The following is a 19,871-nucleotide window of genomic DNA, read 5'->3' on the forward strand; positions in this document are numbered from 1 at the left end:
CATATATATATACTTACAGGATAATTAGAAGCCCTTTATAATGTTCTCCGTGGTCACACTCACAATGTGGGGACTCTTTCTAATATACCTTAATAATCAATAAATAAAATAATAAATATAAATTCACGAATTAGATTATATTTATATTGACAATAATAAATTTCAAGACACCATCGGTTGAATCCAATCTGAAATCGTAGTCACAGGTGATTTTTCCTAGATATACGCCACGTAAGTCTCAAGGTAAGGTTACGTACAATACGTATATATATATATATTTGTATGTATAGTCAAAGTATCAAGGCGAGTAATATTTTGAACTGTCAGCTTTATGCGAAAATCTTAAGCATGCAGATAAATCTCTGACGCTCCGAGCTAAAGGGATCCAAGCGTGTGGGATGGGCGTTGATTGATTGTTGATTTTCGGATAATGTTTTACCTTCTGTGAATGCATCTCATTTTTCTATATAGAAGCTTACAGATAAAAGATTGTGAATAAAATATATTAGGAATATATTGGTGGATAAACATGTTAAAATAAAATAATACTAATACACTCTGTGTTAAATTATATAGAATAAGTATTATTTAATTTAGAAAGTATAATATTTATTTATTCATATGCTTTATTATACTCCATCAAAAATTGACAGTCAACACTCAATACCTTTACCAAAAGATTAATCTTCTTCTTATCTTACATTCTTATTTACATTTATTTTTAGAATGTTTCATTCTTATTATTAACCCCATGTATTTAATCTATTTTGATAACGTGCCCAGTTTAAATAAATATCAAGATTTTTGTATGAGAGAAAATATCATTATTTTATATCAATAATTATTCTGCAATACCAAATTTTATTTGGTGGCTATTATAATTGATCAACTAAAACAAAAATTATAGTTAATTGAATTGATACATAATTTAAGAATGTGGCATTCTTTTTTAATATTACGAAATTCTATCATGATCAACGAGTCTCTCGAAAGTTTACATGATAAATCTCATGGTTAAATAATCATGGGTTATTTACCTGTCTACCTTTTTAATTCGGAGAATTTAAACACATTTACACTTAGCGTTTGTTTATTAATGAAATAATATTTGCAATTTTGAAAGACACTCTCACATATCTGCCCAACAACAGAATATAGAAAAATATGAATTTTAACATTACACATCAGAATAATTATTGCAGTTACTTTCACTCTTGCATGATTTGAAGAAAAAGATATCTGAAAAGATAAACTGTCAAAAAGGTGCGTTTAAAACCAAAATACGCCACATTACGTGCCAAAATTAGCGCACCTACTAGCCTAGTTTTAATCCAAACGTAAAGTTTTTAATTAATAGTAACCAAAGAATAAACAAATAAAACAGTGGTTAGTCCCTAATAATGACCAAGTATCCATAAAAAATTGACAATACTTATTACCTACATAAATTTTCACCTAGGTTTTTGTTACATCAATATCTATAATCATCTATGTCTTGTATCTCGTGTAAAACGGAAAATATACAAAATTCGTGGTTTTAATCAAAGTCAAAATAAACCTTTCGTGTAAAAAATATTAATATACAATCAATTTTATCGAATTTTAATCTTGTCACTTGTGACATTTACCAATATGAAGACCCGAAACTTTATTTGTACATTATCTTTTCCTCCATGCAAACTGAAAAAAGGTATATTTTCTATTCTATCAACAGTTTGTTATAACACGTCGCTCAAAATCTTCTATCCTTAAACATCTTTCACGTCAAAAATCTTATGTGCTTTCTCCTTGTCAAAACATCCTATGTGCGTTTGCCTTGAAAAGCTTTCGCCTTGTGACAGAAAGATATTTTTCCCATTTCCTTTCAAAAAGCTCAAAGCTTGCGTATGGAGTAATAATGCGCAAAAATTTTGTATGCTACCAGAAATCGGCTAAGTCATAAATTCAACACTAAGAATATTGGACACACCTGATATCTTAGCTACATAGTATCACTATCACCATAGTGGTAAACAAACAATATATTTTAAAAGATACTTCACACCTAACACGCATCTTCGTAGTGATCAATAAGTATCCATGAACTACTTACACATGTTATATTTTATTTTACTATACATGCTATATATTTTATAACGAAATTTTCTAAAAGTATACTGCTACTACTACTTCACCCTGTCACGCTCCGACGTTGGGTCATAGGGCAAGCACAAGTTCTCGCCACTTTCCTCGGCCTGAGGCGAGGCCCCAGGTGAGGTATTTTAAAATTATATATTTTCGACAAAACGCAATTTTGAAAACCCCCAGAAACATACATAAATATTAGAAAAAAATCTAGAAAAAGTGGTACTCGAACTCACGTCTTTCACTTTCTGGGTGAATGCTTTATGTATATTATTTGGTACTGAATGAAAAATAATTATTTATTTTCAATTGGAAGAATTTAACAACTAAATTAAATTAATATTGTGTATATTCAGTGTTGATTAAAAATACAATTATTACAACGATTTAATTACAGAACCGATAAATCAAGGGACAGAACAGACACCCGCACAGTTAAAATATGTGACATTCGAGTCTCACTTGGTTTAACGGTCTTTCCTTAGGATTTTTTGGAATAGGTAGATACCTAGTATGTTTCTATATTTAAAAATTATATTTTCTAATACTATCTGTATATATAATAATATTTTAGCATATTTTTGTCTAATTTCCCGTAAGTGCGATCTATTAGCATATTCTTCAAGTTTGAAGATTAAATTTAATACATATTCTTGCGGTTTTTAGGTAAGATTTTTCGTAAGTAAAATTACGGGTGGTAAAGAATTAAGCCGATTGATAACATTATACGATACCCATTTAGGACAGTTAAAAAAGATTTATTATTTACAGCAAGGTAAAATGAGGTGTTGAAATATTATGTCATTTCAAAAAAAATCAATATTATAGACCGCCCTCTGCATTTTAGTTTGTAATGTTTCGTTTTACCTAGAATTTATATGTTTAATAGGATGCTTGTTCTTATTAGCATGGTTTAATGACAATTGTTCTTTTCTCAGGTATATGTATTAAAAATAAGTCGCTTTAGCTAGATGGCACCACGTCTTGCTAAAAAGGCGCAAATTAAAAAAAAATCAAACTAGTTATACCTTAGTCAGCCAGTCACTCACGATTAGGGATTCCAATCCCGGGATCCCGAGCTATTTTCGATACCTATGAATCCCGGAATTGATAAACATAATCTCGGGATTTCGGGATTGATTTTTATCAATTTTTATGGAACATAAAATAAAAGCGAAAATATAACAGAAAAAATACTTTTAATAAAAAATAACTACATTAGAAATAAACTCAGTTTGAATGAAGTTTGACTTATATCCATGTGTATGTTGCCAATTCAACTTTTATTTTTTCACATAAATTATTAAAAATGAGAAATATTGGAAAAAACAATGCTTCGCACTTTTAACAAAGTAATTCCACTATGATCTCATACGTTTTACGGCAATTTCATATTTGGCTGACTAATTAGATTTATGAAGCGGAAAGGCCATAAGTAGGTACGCCATGATTATTTGCTTTACTATTTTAAATCTCGCTAATCCATTCGTTAAGTCTTTACTATCACAAACAGCAATCTCGTATTAAATTCACATTATTATATATATATATATATATATACCTATATTTAATACTATTTACTCCATTAAACTTATGTATTTCCAAGATTGAACGTAGATATACAACATTAACAATAAATGTCTTAAATATTATTAATTATACTAGATTTATTTTTGACCGATTTTATCAATGTTATGTGTAAATATAATTTTTTTATATTAACAATGGAAAAAAATGCCAATCCCGGGATCAGAATTTTGGCTCGGGATTGGATTCCATAGTCACGATTACAATAACACATCGGTTCACCTGTATTATATAATGTATTAATACATGTAGATATATATAATATCTACTTAGAAGGTTAGTAAATAAAATCTCACGTCCTAGAATAATTCTGTCTAAAGCTTTCCAACCAAATTTTGAATACAAATATTATTATTTGGCTTCACGTAAATACAAAATATCTAAATTTTCACACTTGGTAATTTTATCCGAGAATATTGGAATATGTTTTTATTTTAAATCCGTCTACCTGTTTCAACTGTGTTACCAAACTTGATTATAACAAAGCGTCGCATACTTTAAAACTTTACTCGGGTTTATGATAGCTGACAGATTTTGCCTGTAAAAGTATTTAAACAAAATTATTTTGTTGTGGAACTTCTTTAGCCATGAACGTGCTTTGATTTAAATATAAATATTTTACAGTCGCTTTTATCTGTTTTATTTTAAATGCTCACCAAAAGTTGTCTCAAAATTTGACGATCGATCGATCCACGATGGTTAACTTCATAAAAGTGTATTGTTATAAATACGATGGCGATTTTTTTTATCCTAAGTTATTCGATAGTATAGTCAGTCATAATTAACTAAAGCTTTACACATATTATTTTGAAATTCCTCTTTTAGTATTTAACAACTTAGATATAAGTAATAATAGATTTAAGTTAACAGCCCCACCAAACCACACCCGTTTTTAATCGGGTGTATCATGGGATTCTACGTTCTAAATTTTACTAATTTTTATGATTGGGAATGTTTCAAGTGTAGTTACCCAAGTGGTACTCTAGTATGATTTTACCAAAGGTATTGAAAAAACCCTTCTTCTATAAGTATGGAGCCTTGATATTTAAGTTAGCTACAAGTAGTGACTTCACATTACAGTTTTTTTTGCAGAGAACTTCACATTACTATTAAGACATTTATTTGGCAATTTGTATGGGCTATGAAAAGAAAATTCATCACGATAATTAGATAAGCAATCAATAATACTACACTTATGCATTATTATGTAGTTTAAAGTTTCGTAAAACTTATGTAAAACCGTTAATAATTGCACTCGAGTAAGTAATCACAATGAACATAAAAATGGTAACTGTTATGTAAGTAAGAACATTGGAACTGTAATGTAACCGAGTGAGCTTATAATTTGTGAATTTTACTAAATTAGCCATATTTCACGCGTTTGCTAAATAATTTAATGTTTCGTGGCAGGGTCCTTCTATTAATTGTCAAAATATTTGGATTTAACTAACTGAACTGTTTACATTACTTTAAGTTGAGAGTACGCATGGGGAAAATGAAATGTATAGGCAAAATCAAAGATCGTACCTCACAGCGAAAGTTTGGTCCAATTACCTGTCACCGGACCGTTCGGAAAAGGCCACAACCATTATACAATGTCAATGTGTTAAAAGAGTATGATAATCCTCACAATGGAAAATAATCCAGCCTATATAGAGACCACATAGAAAAGTCAACACGTATAAATCAATGCACTTACATATTTTTCCGAATAAAACCTGACAAAATGCACATTGGTATTTCGAATGTTCAGCATTTTCCCACAAGACCAGCGTTGCAATATTTTTCAAAATATTCGAACCTTTTAGCGAGTCGTAAAATCCTGCGATAAGCTGCATCGCAGTTTTTAATATTTCACGTACCAATGTTCGTTTTACATTTTTCAATATTCGAAGTTTTCCAAGCTCCAAAAAATATGCTAAAATATTCCTATTCGGTGTGCAAATGTTTAGTATACAAAGTTAAATTTATTACTTACTATTATTTTATATAAGATTTTTTGTATTAAAATAATATGACAATTTAAATTATTAATACCTCTAAATAATAAAAAAAGTTTCAGTGGTTCACTAAAAAACTAAGACGCAAAACAATATTTTTCAGCTCTAGGCAATATTGGGAAACAAATAGTATTTGAATTTGTTTATAATTGTCGGGATCAGTTGAGATCTCATGGAGTTGTGGGCATAAAATGACCGCCGTAACGCAGTTATCGATTAAAGTTTTTTTTTTATTATTTGATTTCCAATCTTGGCGTTATTTACCGTCAGGATTTTGTTTCGCTGTGTTTATTTTATGGGAAGTTATATGTAAATCTAATGTAACATTTTTTTGGACATCATTATAAAGCAGTTGGTAACTTACCTACACTTAATACAACGGCGATTTCAGTAAATGTGGTATATGGATATTAATTTTCATGGCCGCATTAATTTATAATTTTATAAAACAAAAAACTACACAAAAGATTGAAAATGCTTAATTAATTAAGACGAAAAAAGTGTCTACCTTCCCGAGATTCGAGATTCCCAAAAAATACTTTTATTACAAAAGGCACCCAACCATCAATATTCACATACAATTTTCTACAGATAATAGTTGATATCATACATTATAAGATTACTGAATAAAATACTAAGTAGGTATGACTGTTTGTTATTTCAAATTTCGAATGTTTACCATAGACTAACATAAAATTTCCATATTTTGAATTCGATGTTGTTCAATTTGATGTTCTTTTGTTTGGGTTTTACTGCTGTCAAAATTATTTTGATTCCAACATAATTGCATTCCTAGATTAAACAGTTATTTTGATATTGAAAAATATGATTATTATCTGTCAACTTGTGAAGTGAGGTAAGTGAATCTATATCGATCAACGAAACGACCTCGTGTAAGGCCGATAATAACCATTACATTACCATTTTCGCTAAAAAGAGAAGCATACATATTTTTACCGAGGAATGGTTGTTTGCCTTTTGTAAGATGAGCAGATAATCAGATACTAGCGAGATAGACTGACGGCCGCCAGTTGGCTCTGCTAGTCAGATATAAATGGGTAAGTACTTATAAATAATATAATATTCCTTATGACGCAGTTAAGTTTATTCGATATTAATTCTACACACTCGAGAATCGTACATTCTTACAATCCCATCCAGAAGGTAACACACTTCCCATTACTCTGTTACAATTACGCAAACAAGAGAATGGGGTAGAGTTTGAGTCCGAACACGCGGAATTTAATTTATATTTTATATTTTTATTTTTATGGTAGTCTAGGGTCTAGTAGTCTCAATGAAAACAAATGAGCGTGACTGGTAGAGTTTAGTGTGCACTACGTATGTCAAATCTACACATAGTTTATAGTTTACCTTCTCCCTTGGCCACTGAGGCCTATCTAACCTCGTGTCCAGAAATGTGTACGTATACAGTTCGCCGTATCACACTTCACCGTAAAATATTGTATCGGAAATATATGGTCGTATATTAAAGACCGTCCAACCTCTTTGGGATGTACCTACTTATCGTATGGTAAATACACTGCACAAATTTGTTATAATTGCTATAGGTACCTACGTATAGTCACCGAAAGCAAGTACTTTTTTATCTATAATAGTTAATAATACGAGATGTATTTATTTGTATTTATAGGTACCTACATTTTGGTATTGTGTGTTGTGTTTCCCGATACTGCGAAGCCTTGCAAATGCACCCAACTGACGACGAAATTATTGTGCAGATTTTTGGTAATGGTGGATGACCAATGGACACGGTATTCGAAGCACCGTCACAGTCATAGCATCGATAATAAAAGTAACAGAAAAGGTACGTAGAAGGTATGTTGGTATTTATTATACCCAATACTTATTCTTCAGAGGTTTTCAGACTTAATTTCAGGTTAATTAGATTGATACTTACGACAATAATCTGAGCATCCAAAAACATGTCGGTTGCTTACAGTGACGCACCCAGAGGGAAGGGGGGGGGGGAGCCAAGAGGGCCCTGGCACCCCCCAAACATAAAATTTATCAGAATGATTGAAACGTTGAAATTGAAAGCCAATAAACTATACCTTAGGCTTAGATAAATAAAAGCACGGCAAAAAAATAATAATTTGTAATGTCGGGTTTTTTAGAAACCCAATCCCTAATGAAACTGTCAAAAAATTCTCGGTTCTTCGGCATAAATATTGTAGCTATCTAGACAAAGCGGGTAGCACAGCCGATATTATTTAACTAATATTTTAGCATACAAGGCGCACATGTCCAGCATGGTCGCTATTAGTCACTTCCAATCCGCCAGTCGCTGATGACACGCTCAACGGTTTTCGCCACTATGCCTCCAATTTAGTAAAAACTAGGAGAAACTGTACAAATATGCAGACGTGTATTATGAAAATATGTAAAAATAATAAGTAAAATAATGAAGAAGAAAAAGAGCCTATGGGACAAATTTACTTTCTCCTCCTTGCCCCCCCCCCCAATATTAAATGCGAGAGCTCGAGTGCGCCAATGCTCGCTTATGTGTAGGGAATCCAATCCCGAGCCAAAATTCTGATCCCGGGATTTCGGGATTACAATTTGACAATCCCGGGATTGGGATTTTTTTCCATTGTTAATATAAAATTTTTATATTTACAAATAATATTGATAAAATCGGTCAAAAATAAATCTAGTATAATTTATACTATTTAAGACATTTATTGTTAATATTGTATACGTTAAATCTTGGAAATACACAAGTTTAATGGAGTAAATAATATTGTAATATAAATAATAATGTGAATTTAATATGAGATTGCTATTTCTGATAGTAAAGACATAATGAATAGATCAGCGAGATTTAAAATAGTAAAGCAAATAATCATGGCGTACTTATGGCCTTTCCGCTTCATAAATCTAATTAGTCAGCCAAATATGAAACTGCCGTAAAACGTATGACATCATGGTGGAATTACTTTGTTAAAAGTGCGAAGCATTGTTTTTTTACCAATCTTTCTCATTTTTAATAATCTATGTGAAAAAATAAAATGAATCGGCAACCTACACATCAAACTTCATTCAAACTCAGTTTATTTCTAATGTAGTTATTTTGTATTAAAAGTATTTTTTCTGTTATATTTTCCATAAAAATTGATAAAAAAATCAATCCCGAAATCCCGGGATTATGTTTATCAATCCCGGGATTCATAGGTATCGAAAATAGCTCGGGATCCCGGGATTGGATTCCCTACTTATGTGTATGTCAAGTACTTATGACTATATACCAGTGTCGAAGGGTGGAAGTAGACAATTGTTATTCGACATAAATAGTGCACACTAAACTCTGTCAGTCAAACTTATTTTGTTTTCATTGAGATAAGACTACAATGTGTAGATAGTTTTTGTTAGTTTTTAAAATTCAATTCAACCCTTCATAATCCAAACCGAAGTAAATAGATAATAGGCAAACAATATTCGTTTATCTATAAAATCTCCGTGCCATTAAACCATTCATAATTTTAGACATTTTATAAATACACAAATATTTTTATTGACTGTGATTTGGTTTAGGTAGTGCATAATGATTTTTTTTAAACCTACTAACATCGTTTCTAATCTTGATTCAACGAAAACAAATAAGAATGACTGAAAAAGTGTGCAGTATTTTTATCGAATCATCCATCGCATACATAAACTATTATGGTTAGGTTAAGGTAGGATTTAATTTAATATTAAAAACTAACCAGCTATTATAGTTGACTTACTAACTAATTAAATTAACTATAATTATTGCATTATTAGTTCAATGAAAAATATGACTGATACAAGTTTATTGTGCACTATTTATGTTGAATCTTAACAGCCTACGTCCAACCCTTGCCACTAGTGGGCATCTACGGTATTAATACTTTGGACGCAGACGACGTACCTGGCGCGTAATGACAAGGCGGCCAATCGATGTAATTAACGTGTAGTTTAAAGGTGGTAATTAAAAAATCATTGTCTAGTCAGCAGCGAATGAGCAAACGAAAATTACAAATTAACAACACTGCTTTTTATGTTTGTTTCTTCATTTAGTAATACGGTGTTCACTTTTTTTATTATATCAATTTGTTATATAAACAAGAATTAGCTGTCTTCTGTATTAGTGTGAATTTGCCATTGGAAATGCTGAGAGTGAAGAGGCGACATTGGACCTGGCTCGGCCATGTGCTGCGGATCCCAGAAGAGAACCGGAAAGCCAACCAGATTCGGCATCATGGAAAACCGCTAAATTTAATACTATCTGTAGAGTGTGTTTGGCGAAACTACGGCATGCTGGTATGACCTGGAACGATACAAGAAAACCGGCTAGCGACAAGGATTATTCGCTGCACCGCGTGGTGTCCATATGCTCCAACTAAGCGGTGGATATGGCCGAAGAAGAAGAATAAGAATGTGCATAGTATCTGAAGATGTCGGAAGGTGAAACCCAGGTTACAAAAAATTGACAAATTAAATAGCATAAACTTAATAATATAATAATGCGTTAGTAGTAATTTTCCAAAACCTTGTGTTGTGAAACTGCTTCATATCAATGAACTGCATTTTTGAATTGTTTTACGAAATATCAATAACAATGTACGAATCAAAGCTATGCGAATTTATTTAAAAGCTTGTCCTATTATGGCAAAACAATGATTGATGTCGATTATAGTTAAAATCTTATTATGATATCAGCTGTTTTATGTCCGCCATTTTAAAATTTTGTAAAAGGTTTATAAATTACCGCTTACTTCGTGCATAACAAAAGACAATATGTTAGCAACGTCTAGTAATGCAGAGCTAGGTAATAACAATAGGTCAAGAATGAAAGCTTTCGTACAGCTTGACCGACGTAGAAAAGTTTCCAGTAAGCTGTATGAAATGTGGGGACGGTCAGTAAGTTGATTGTTTGCTCATGTTGGTACATGGGACGTGTACAACAGTGGTCTTTATGCACATCCGATTTTACTTTGTTCAAGTTGCTTCTGGGTAAATATATGGACGGTAAATAGAAGTCAGCCGGCCGGATTGTAAATTGCGAATCCCGTTCTGTATTTACTCATTTGATGAGTTGTCATTCTGGTATGTAGTGATCATAGATACGTATTTATTTATTAAGTATAGATATTTTACATCGGTTGATATCATTCAGTGGTACTCACGAGATATTAAGTTTTTTTCAAATTACAAGTCAAACAATGATATTATACTAAAGACAACCTATCTACCTACTATAAAAGTAACTATTTGTTTTTAAATCTTGAAATGCTTACCAATTGCGTTAATTTTTGGATATTCGACTGCTTAATCTGCAAACCGGCTAACTCCATTTGGGAAAATTGTTCAGGAAGGAGAAAAAAACGTAATAATTTTATCGTGCGGAATTTAACAATTCCAAAAATACACTTGAATTTTTTTTCGAAATAAGCTGCACTATGAATTAATACACTATTATAGCTTCCCTTATATTTATTTATATAAAGAGCGGAGTTGCATTCACGATATTGGAAATTTGGCGCCTGCAGTTGGCTGTTTTGTGTGAATAACGATAAAGCATTTATTTATAGATTTAGGTGTTTGAAATTTTGTGTGAGTATAGAAAACATGCTTTGTAACAAAATGCCATCAAAATCTCATTTTGGTCAAAAGTGCAGTTGGCTGGTTTGCAGAATTAAGCAGTCGTATTGTCTTTTATATTTTAAATCAAGGTATCAATTACGTGCTTTAATAATTACTTACCGACGTCCGGATCGTTATATTTTCGTTATAACGTAATTATTGCACTTGCAATTGCACAATAAATATTGATTAAATACTATTAACCTGAAAAAACTCATCCGTTTCTTATGTATGACATAAAATGTGGCTTTAATATAAACGAAAACGTTTTAGTATATATTATGTCTATATGATTTTATAAAACTGTTATAATATATGTATTATGCAGTAAAAAGCTAGTAGATACACGTCATATTATTATCTTTTCTATAAGATTTTCGAATTGCTTCGTTTTAAACCGCTAACTTATATTACTTTATTCATTTGCAAGCTGTGTAGAGTGTTTATTTCACAAGCGGCGTAAATAATACAATTATTAATGTAAATATTGTTGATATTTATATATATATAGAAAATAGCATATTATCATCTTATTATAATCTAAAATATTTATGATTGAAATTGGTCTTATACTAAGGTAAATAGGTTTTGGTTGAAAGATTTATTTATGAAATGGGTATATCTAAGAGTACATCCTATAAGACGGGATGCGGAAAACTTAGTTTCTCGCGGCAATCTGTGGAAATTCACGTATGCAATTTTGCTTCCGGAAAATAAACGGATTGCATTTTCAGATACGGAAATAAAATGCACCCAAAGGCGGCAAATAATTTTTATTTTTAAATTGTTTCTTGTAGAATCAAGTATTGCAGACGACACGAAGAGCTTATCATTGAATCAACGTAATATTATATTCTTGGATATAATATAAATACGAGCCATATTAAATAACATATTATATTGTGTTATAGTATTTTTTTTCCTATTATCAATTATTATCCTATAAGCTTTGTATATTAATAATATCAGAGTTGTATATTATTATTATTATCTAGGTTCTTCCATAATTCGTCATATTGATATACGTTGTTTCTCTTATTTTAATAATTCATGTTATTATCTTTAATATAATTAATGCTATAAATTCAATTGTTGTAATGAAAATTGTATTTTTAGACAAAACAATTCTTCTAAAGTAATAGTAGGTATATTATATTTTTCTATTTTTTTGTATAAATAGCGATAATTTTTCACACTCATAGAAAAAAATTAACAGTAGAATTTTATATGTTTAGTGTTAAAAAATATATATGAAACCCATTTGAAATAGTTCTCTTACATCTTTTAAAATAAATGTTCCAGTTCTGGTCCTATTTCCAGCTTTGAAAATAAATCAATATATGTAGTATTTTGATCAAAAATAGAGTATGTATATTTGTAGTATCATCGTGTAAACCTCACAAATCCAAAATACCTTCTTTTCACGAGACAGTAAAAATCGTATAATTTTTATTTTGAATATAAACTCGAAATTTAAAAATAAAAAAACAAAGTTTTTATACAAAATGATGACAAAATTTCTTTATAATGTGGATACAATTTACAGTATTTTAAAAATAGTTACACGTATTGTATGTCCAAGAACCATGCACAGTGACCGATAAACAAAAACAAAGCGTTTCAATAAAAAAACAAATTTTTGGCTTAAGGTAGGTATTTATGAGGTTTGCGAAATCTCCTCTACTAATCTCCTATGTGATAAGTTGGCGAATGGTTATAATGGAAGAAAATATATTTAAGTAATTACTTGTTATGGATGGAGGCTTTGTTTCCGAGGAAAAATCATTCACTGGGCCGTTGTAAAATATATAATTTTTATTTTAATGGTTTTTCGTTAACCTCTTTTCGTATTATTAACGACCCCTTAACTGCAAAATTTCAAAACTTATTAATATTATTTTCATCTCTCCCTGCACTGAACCTAAAAACCAAATTTTAATGAGGGAAATAGTTATTTCCCTACAGCATTAACTATGCTGTAAAAATTTGAAAACGACGTAAAAAAACATTAAAGTTCTCCGTACACCGATGCATGTTTATATCCTACGCCACAAAAATAAAAAAATGCTATGAAGCAGTAGTAAAATAAAAACTTTGCTTTATTAAGCGGATTATTATCGACATGCCAACACTCATTTACGTGATTATGTTTGATAGATGGAAACACAATTTTATCGATAACTATTTTAATTGCGAACCGCTAAATGGTTTTTTACGATTAATTATTCCTTGGCAAAATGAAAGGGCCAATTGCATGATCACGGCAGGTATCTACAGAATACGGTGTAGACATAAAATATTATAAATATTTGTCCACGTAGAAAACAACGATTTTTTCTATCGTTATATCGCCTACATCTCAGAATAGACCTTGGATTCCCACTAAGCACTTTTGAGCACTTATTTTTCATGCTCATTTCTGCAGTTTATAACATTCATAAAAAAAAATTAAAATACGTAATAAAAACTACCGGAATACAATGGAAAAACAGAAGAAAATTATAAATAGGTAAGTAGAATTACAATCATATCGTATACTTAATTATAGACAGAATTCTGAATGGTAAGTATCTATGGACCATCTTATAATATCTGAAACTGATGTATAATTCTTATTGATTGAGTACCTATAAAATATTAATCAAAACATAACAAAATCTCTCCAACTAACATAAAAAGGGACCTGTTGTAAATACTCAATAAAAATACTCAAACAATTAATAATCAGTTTAACCAATAATAATATTATTATGACGTGTCGCTACTGTCTTATTTCATAATGCTAATTTTTGTTTACAACATGCTTCTATAGGAAAAAGATAAATTGATATTTTGTAGTAGATACTTTGTAAATTAGAAATTATGGTTTTATTTTTAAAATAAATATCGTAGGAGGCCTCAAAGTTAGTTATTGCATTGAGCATCTACGTCTCTAAACTATATATTGTAAGTATTTTTCAGATACATGTTTATGGAACTATGCTCTCTCTATCGATTTTCCATTACTTGGAATACGACTATCTAGATTTAAAGTATAAATGGTCCTTAATACCCTGTTAGAGATTGAGTAATGTTCAACAATTATTTATACAATGTAGACGTTATGGCCATTAATAGCACCCCCTACAAAACTTCGAAATCGAGTCGAACAGAGACTTATATGTCACATAAACTAATGTATGTTTGAGCCCTATATAACCCGATCAATAAAAAACCTCTGCTTAGTATGTAAATGTTAGCTGTTTAGTTTGGAGTACATGGATATATGAAAACCATGAAGATTTAATCCATATTGCCTGCAGGTACATAGTTATTAGAAAAAAAAACCATGATGACGTTTTGGAAACGTTAGTGGAAACGATAATTATATAAAATTTCACCTTTTTTTTAAATCTGTGCCTGCCTCATAAAAATTGTGTGAGTGTTAAACGTCATGTACGATATAAGTGAAACTTCTTTGAATCAAGTGGTGATATAAATAGGCGGCTCTCGTGGTACAGTGCGTAAGGCGCTTGCCTTCTACCTGAGAGTTCCTGGGTTTAATCCCGGTCAGGACACACAATATTTATATGTGTTTTTCTCAAAGCCTGGGTGTTTGTGATTGTTCAAAATTACTAACAACCACCATGTACAAAAAAGCAAGGACATGGTTATTAATAATTTAAAAAATAAATCTTATATTACTGAAATAACATCATTTAAAATTAAATTGCAAGTTAACACTTAACAGCCGCTTCAAAGCAGCTGTGCTACTGACATTTTTTTTGTATTATGTCACGTTGGAGTTTATTTAAACCTAAAAATGAACTAAAATTATTAAATTATACTTATATTAAATTGTATAATATACTTACATTGACTTTCGGCAATTCGTCGAAAATATTTCTCGTAATCAATGACATTTTACAGCTAGTAGGCGTGTAATACGTCAACCATGACTTGTATTGTTGTTTTTATTTAATAAAACGCAATTTTTTATAGTACTTATTCCACTTTTAATTAATATATTAGGACCGGTTTCGTCCGCCTCAGTGGGACATTTTGAGTTGAAAATGTCCCACTGAGGCGGACGAAACAGGTCTTAATATATTAATTAAAAGTGGAATAAGTACTATAAAAAATTGCGTTTTATTAAATAAAAACAACAATACAATGCAGTTCCACCATGAATTGACAGTTAACAAAATAAAAGAAACCATGACTTGGTTTGCTGCGTAGTAATGCTGATGTTGCAAATTTCTGTATGCATTCATATAATACAAATATAAATCACCGTCTTAATATATCCCGCCAAGCAGGTAACGCGGCCATACGGGCCCACGTAAAAAAGTCACGCATAACATTTTATATCCCGGGATAATTATCTCTTAGAATACGACTTAATAAGACTTATTTTTATTGATTTTTGAGTTGTTATTTGTTAGAATAGATAGTGGTAAAAAAAGTTTCATACACAAATACGCATCTGTGTTTATTTGTGGATGTTTTTGACGCCTTTTTTAATTGAAGGAACGCCACTGCTTAACGTTATTTGTATTTTTCGCGCTGGTGTTCCATTGGTGGATAATAAATTTCACGCTATCAGGAATGTTTGTAAATAATGTTAAAATAACTTTGCAATTGCCGCAAGTTTTCCGATTTAAGCAAACTAGCGAGTCTTGTGGTAAAGTTTAATTGACAAACATGGCTGGTAATTAAACTAATGTATAGTTTTAGTGTGAGACGAATTCACTGCTTGACGTATTTTGGCTGAGCTTTCAAAAGGCGAAATTTGCTTGGTGTGCTGTAAAGTTAGCACTTCATATCGAAGTATTCATTGTTTTGAACATAATATTTCAGAAGTGGTTAGTTCAAAAAGTGACTAACAGAAATGGAAAACAAGGAATTATTTTTATTATAGAAAATACATAATTTTGAAAAACTTCAGAAAAAATCCATGAAAAAACGTTGACTGAGTGGGATATGAACTCACAGTTCGTACTTTTCTGGTGAGTAATCTACCATTTTAAGTTGCTTATTCGTCTATGTTTCATTTTTATTTGAGGTAGGTATTTAGGTAGGTAATCAATTAAGTTAATGACACAATTAGCGTATTACATTGCAGTAGCATTAGGCGCGAACTATACGTTGTATTAGTAGGGTTTGTAGCTGTAGTCTGTATGGGTGACGTTGAATTACGGTTGCCAAAAACTACATTGATATCTTTCTTCCTTTGACCATGTCCAATCCTAATATAATCATATGGGCCTCCACAGAGTGAAAGTTTTGAATTATAAGATTTTTGTTTTCATAAAAAATAGATGTTAGCCACTTGTTCAACCTATTTGGTGCATACTTTGACTCCAAACATAAATTTAAAAACAATATATGTATTTGTCAGATCCAGGATTCGAACCTGGGACCTACGATATTATAAGCCGACGCATACGCCGCTCGGCCATCGTGGGTGTTATAGATAGTATAGGCGCGCGAAAATTGCTACTGCCTTGCTTTCTGATAAACAAGGATTGGCAATACGCGACCGGGTCTGAATACCATACCTTTTATTTCAGTAAGGATCAACCTAATTATCAGATTTATATTTAAATAATTAATAATATATTATATAGGTACCTATATATAGATACATGCATATTATAACAAGACAACAGGCCATTAAACCTTTTGATAGTAATGTAGTAAAGCAGTAGTATTCGTTGAATAAAAAAATAGTATATTAACAAATATTATCAAGTACAAGTACGTTATAACAAAAAATATGATCCTGACACCGGTTAGTAATTGAGGTAATAATTATCATTAACACTTTGATTTAAAATACAAAAGCCGTTTGCCGAAAAGTAACGCAATTTAGAAAGTGCTTCAGCGAGTATGGAAAAAACCACTAGTAAACTTTATCGCAATTAGATAGTACACATATAACTTAGTGGTCAGGGTACATGGGCGCGAATCCCATGGCTAGCAGGTTTAAATCTTGCTGAATGTCGATTTTTTTCCAATTCCATAGGTTATATAATATATCTCAAATTATGTATGGTACTTAAATATATTGCGACCTCATAGGGAATCAAACCGGAGCCCCCTTGTAAAACGTTAACACCTTAAGCACCGGACGACGAAGGCCGTGCTAGATTGAGACTAATGTGAGATAATTCGGAATCGTCAAATATCTTTCCAACTACACCTAAACATTGCCATTATACATATCCCTTACTTTTTGCCTGTACACTATAATAATTGAAATAGGGTGAGCGGAATGGAGTCAAAGTTTTGTTTGGTTTGGCCTATAATAGATGCAGATTCAATTAGTTAAATGCCGCAACATCTACTTCAGTTGGTAATTTGATTTAGTAGTGAGATCAGCTTGGGCGAACACTCGTCAAAATTATTTACCGAAACGTGGCGATTCGTGCCTCACTTCACACTATTCCGGTACTCTACCGATACGATAGACCATATGAATATAAATTACTAGCTTATTTCCTGTAAACGTCCACCATGTATTTTTTCCATATGTTTTGGTTGAAAAGGGAAAACCGTGACAATTTATTTGAAGTGTATTTTGACAATGATCTCTGTTATTCTGCTTTCTTAAAATAATAGTAACCCTTTTCTCCAGTAGCGGAACGTAAAAAAAATATCTGCCCCCGTCTTATATCATCAAATAAAAGTATTTTTCCAAATAGTTTTGTTTAATATCATTAGATGGGGTTGATCCAGTACTGGGTGAAGGCCTCCCTTAGCTCACCCCACTCTTCTCGGTCCCTAGTTATTTGCTGCCACGTACGTCCACTGAACTTTATGGATTCGTCTATCCGGCGGGTTTTAGGGCGTTACTGTAGGTGCTTAGTGCCTCTTGGGTACCACTGTAAGACAGTATTTGTCCAGAGGTTGTCCACTCACCGAGCGACATATCCAGCCCAATGCTATTGCATATGCTTAGCGACCTCTATCACATCGCAAACTTTCGATAGCTTAAAAGCTAGATCAGTAATAATGATTAATATAATTTTATTTGATTTATTAATGTTGATCAGTGATGAGGGGTGGAAGTAGGCTGTTAAGATTCAACACCGTGCACATTAAACTTTGTCAGTCATGTTTATTTGTTTTCATATAACTAAGAGTATAATTTGCAGATGGTGCTGGTGTTGGTTAGTTTTAAGAAAACATATTACAGATGGTATTGGTTAGTTTTTTTTAAATTCATTAAGCCCTGTCTGAACCAAACCATAATCGATCTAATATTCTTCTATCTATAAAATATCTAAAATGATGTGTGGTTTAATTGCATAATTTTAGATATTGCATAATAGACAAACGAATATTTTTTTAATATTACCTACTCTGGCTTGAATTAGGTAGGGTTTAATTGAATTTTAAAAACTGACAAATACTGTCTACATATTGTAGTCTTAGTCCAATTAAAACAAATACTAATAGAATTAAGTTCTGTACTATTCCATTCAATTCTCAAATCGAGTAGTACAAAACTTGAATTCATTAGAATTTTAATACAAATTCCATCAAGTACCTTCGGTCGATAGTATTAATATTAGAAACCAAATACGTTTGGCTAACAAAGTTTAATGTGTAGTGTTTATATCAGATGTTAACAGCTATTTTGGGATATAAAATCATCCTCTGAACGATGTATAGTGCAAGCACAATTAGTTTTCGATGTAGGCTTATATTATATAACATATCTCACTGTATATATAGACAGATGGTTAGGACGTTATTTATATTGAACAAATTATTATAGTGGATAGTTTAGTTTCAGAATTATAATTGACTAAAACTTTACATAGGAATACATTTATAACTATATCAAATGTTGTATTCGAGTAGTGAAGTGTAACTAGCACTGTACTACAACTAGCTGTAGTATTATTAGCACTAACATAACTTAAGTTTTGAAGAGGTCCCATCCCCCACTCGTAAACATTAACAGCCCAACAGTCTGGAGTCGCGCCGGAAATAAGACTCACCGAAATAGGATTCCAAGATGGAATCAATACGGTAGGTACTAGGTATATGAAAACAGTAAATATTAACTCGAATTGATTTTTATTGATGTTGATGTTAGAGTGATGTTTTTGACATGATAAAAAAGTCAATGGTCAATACTCAGCGAGGATATTAGATGTGACACAATATGATATAATCTGTCATATTATGTTATTACTGCCGATTTTTATTATTATTATACCATCATATTATATGGGCATATACATCACGGAAAGTAGAAGCCTTCGATATATGGATACGTATATAGATTTATTATTAAAAATATTTTAACTGACAAGAGTGACTAATGAAATATTGACTTCTTAAAATGAATAGGAAGCAACTGAGAACAAAAAAAAATATTTTTAGCACTAAAACAGGCCATGAGCCTGATGATAGTAGTGTAGTTAAACAGTAATGTAGTAGTAACATTAAGTTAAATAATCACAAAGATCCAAGATTTAAGAAAACCGTGTACATAATATATTGTGATCTCAATAGGAATCGAGGGCTCTGGGATGA

General features: G+C 31.3%; 1 protein-coding gene across 1 annotated transcript in view; it reads right to left on the reverse strand.

The window, feature by feature from the left end:
- Scp2 (Sarcoplasmic calcium-binding protein 2) overlaps nt 1–19,871 on the reverse strand; it is a 288,827-nt gene that overhangs the window by 152,673 nt on the left and 116,283 nt on the right. The window lies entirely within an intron of this gene.

This window comes from Rhyacophila brunnea, unplaced genomic scaffold (assembly GCF_057557595.1).
Source record: "Rhyacophila brunnea isolate RB1 unplaced genomic scaffold, BYU_Rbru_1.0 scaffold_18, whole genome shotgun sequence".
Taxonomy (NCBI): Eukaryota; Metazoa; Arthropoda; class Insecta; order Trichoptera; family Rhyacophilidae; genus Rhyacophila; species Rhyacophila brunnea.